We start from the raw sequence: 3681 nt of genomic DNA, 5'->3' as shown, positions 1-3681 counted from the left end.
GAACCTGATGTCCATAGCAGCCATGTAGCGATGGGCGTGCTCGTCCTTCTCCCTGACACGACGACGTACCACCTCCGGCGGGGCTGGCTTGTTGGGGAACGTAGTAATTTCAAAAATTTCCTACGCACACTCAAGATCATGGTGATGCATAGAAACGAGAGGGGAGAGTGTTGTCTATGTACCCTCGTAGACCGGAAGCGGAAGCGTTAGCACAACGCGGTTGATGTAGTCGTACGTCTTCACGACCCGACCGATCAAGCACCGAAACTACGGCACCTCCGAATTCTAGCACACGTTCAGCTCGATGACGATCCTCGGACTCCGATCCAGCAAAGTGTCGGGGAAGAGTTCCGTCAGCACGAGGGCGTGGTGATGATCTTGATGTTCTACCGTCGCAGGGCTTCGCCTAAGCACTGCTACAATATTATCGAGGATTATGGTGGAGTGGGGCACCGCACACGGCTAAGAGAACGATCACAAAGATCAACTTGTGTGTCTATGAGGTGCCCCCTGCCCCCATATATAAAGGAGTGGAGGAGGGGAGGGCCGGCCCTCTCTATGGCGCGCCCTAGGGGAGTCCTACTCCCACCGGGAGTAGGATTCCCCTTTTCCTAGTCCAACTAGGAGTCCTTCCATGTAGTAGGAGTAGGAGACAAGGAAGGGGAAGAGGGAAGAGAAGGAAGGAGGGGGCGCCGCCCCTCCCCCTAGTCCAATTCGGACTAGTTAATGGGGGGGCGCGCGGCCTGCCTCTCCCTCTCCCCGAAAGCCCAGTAAGGCCCATATACTTCTTCCCCCGTATTCACGTAACTCCCCGGTACTCCGAAAAATACCCGAACCACTTGGAACCTTTTCGATGTCCGAATATAGTCGTCCAATATATCGATCTTTACGTCTCGACCATTTCGAGACTCCTCATCATGTCCCCGATCTCATCCGGGACTCCGAACTCCTTCGGTACATCAAAACTCATAAACTCATAATATAATTGTCATCGAAACCTTAAGCGTGCGGACCCTACGGGTTTGAGAACAATGTAGACATGACCGAGACACGTCTCCGGTCAATAACCAATAGCGGAACCTGGATGCTCATATTGGCTCCTACATATTCTACGAAGATCTTTATCGGTCAGACCGCATAACAACATATGTTGTTCCCTTTGTCATTGGTATGTTACTTGCCCGAGATTCGATCGTCGGTATCTCAATACCTAGTTCAATCTCATTACCAGCAAGTCTCTTTACTCGTTCCGTAATACATCATCTCGCAACTAACTCATTAGTTGCAATGCTTGCAAGGCTTATGTGATGTGCATTACCGAGAGGGCCCAGAGATACCTCTCCGACAATCGGAGTGACAAATCCTAATCTCGAAATATGCCAACCCAACATGTACCTTTTGAGACACCTGTAGAGCTCCTTTATAATCACCCAGTTACGTTGTGACATTTGGTAGCACACAAAGTGTTCCTCCGGTAAACGGGAGTTGCATAATCTCATAGTCATAGGAACATGTATAAGTCATGAAGAAAGCAATAGCAACATACTAAACGATCGAGTGCTAAGCTAACGGAATGGGTCAAGTCAATCACATCATTCTCCTAATGATGTGATCCCGTTAATCAAATAACAACTCTTTGTCTATGGTTAGGAAACATAACCATCTTTGATTAACGAGCTAGTCAAGTAGAGGCATACTAGTGACACTCTGTTTGTCTATGTATTCACACATGTATTATGTTTCCGGTTAATACAATTCTAGCATGAATAATAAACATTTATCATGAAATAAGGAAATAAATAATAACTTTATTATTGCCTCTATGGTTCAGTCTCCCACTTGCACTAGAGTCAATAATCTAGTTCACATTTCCATGTGATTTAACACCAATAGTTCACATCATTATGTGACCAACACTCAAAGGGTTTACTAGAGTCAATAATCTAGTTATCATTGCTATGTGATTAACACCCAAAGAGTACTAAGGTGTGATCATGTTTTGCCTGTGAGAAAAGTTTAGTCAAGGGTCTGCCATATTTAGATCCGTATGTATTTTGCAAATTTCTATGTCAACAATGCTCTGCACGGAGCTACTCTAACTAATTGCTCCCACTTTCAATATGCATCTAGGTTGAGATTTAGAATCATCTGGATCAGTGTCAAAGTTTGCATCGACGTAACCCTTTACGACGAACCTTTTGTCACCTCCATAATCGAGAAACATATCCTTATTCCACTAAGGATAATTTGATCGATGTCCAGTGATATACTCCTAGATCACTATTGTACTCCCTTGCCAAAAACAGTGTAGGGTATACAATAGATCTGGTACACAGCATGGCATATTTTATAGAACCTATGGCCAAGGCATAGGGAATGACTTTCATTCTCTCTCTATCTTCTGCCGTGGTCAGGTTTTGAGTCTAACCTTGTAACACAGGAAAAAACTCTTTCTTTGACTGTTCCATTTTGAACTACTTCAAAATCTTGTCAAGGTATGTACTCATTGAAAAACTTATCAAGCGTCTTGATCTATCTCTATAGATCTTGATGCTCAATATGTAAGCAGCTTCACCGAGGTCTTTCTTTGAAAAACTCCTTTCAAATACTCCTTTATGCTTTCCAGAATAATTCTACATTATCTCCGATCAACAATATTCCATTCACATATACTTATCAGAAATGCTGTAGTGCTCCCACTCACTTTCTTGTAAATACAGGCTTCACTGCAAGTCTGTATAAAACTATATGCTTTGATCAACTTATCAAAGCGTATACTCCAACTCCGAGATGCTTGCACCAGTCTATAGATGGATCGCTGGAGCTTGCATATTTTGTTAGCACCTTTAGGATTGACAAAACTTTCTTGTTGCATCATATACAACTCTTCTTTAATAAATCCATTAAGGAATGTAGTTTTGTTTATCCACTTGCCAGATTTCATAAAATGCGGCAATTGCTAACATGATTCGGACAGACTTAAGCATAGATACGAGTGAGAAACTCTCATCGTAGTCAACACCTTGAACTTGTTGAAAACCTTTTTGCGACAATTCTAGCTTTTGTATATAGTGACACTACTATCAGCGTCCGTCTTCCTCTTGAAGATCCATTTAATATCAATGGCTTGCCGATCAATGGGCAAGTCAATCAAAGTCCATACTTTGTTCTCATACATGGATCTCATCTCAGATTTCATGGCCTCAAGCCATTTCACGGAATCTGTGCTCATCATTGCTTCCTCATAGTTCGTAGGCTCATCATGGTCAAGTAACATGACCCCCAGAACAGGATTATCGTACCACTCTGGTGCGGATCTCACTCTGGTTTACCTACGAGGTTCGGTAGTAACTTGATCTGAAGTTACATGATCATCATCATTAGCTTCCTCACTAATTGGTGTAGTAGTCACAGGAACATATTTCTGTGATGAACTACTTTCCAATAAGGGAGTAGGTACAGTTACCTCATCAAGTTCTACTTTCCTCCCACTCACTTCTTTCGAGAGAAACTCCTTCTCTAGAAAGGATCCATTCTCAAAAATGAATAACTTGCCTTCGGATCTGTGATAGAAGGTGTACCCAACATTTTCTTTTGGGTATCCTATGAAGACGCACTTCTCCGATTTGGGTTTGAGCTTATCAGGTTGAAACTTTTTCACATAAGCATTGCAACCTCAAA

Source organism: Triticum aestivum, chromosome 4A (genome assembly GCF_018294505.1).
Source record: "Triticum aestivum cultivar Chinese Spring chromosome 4A, IWGSC CS RefSeq v2.1, whole genome shotgun sequence".
Classification (NCBI taxonomy): domain Eukaryota; kingdom Viridiplantae; phylum Streptophyta; class Magnoliopsida; order Poales; family Poaceae; genus Triticum; species Triticum aestivum.
This window is presented reverse-complemented; position numbering follows the sequence as displayed.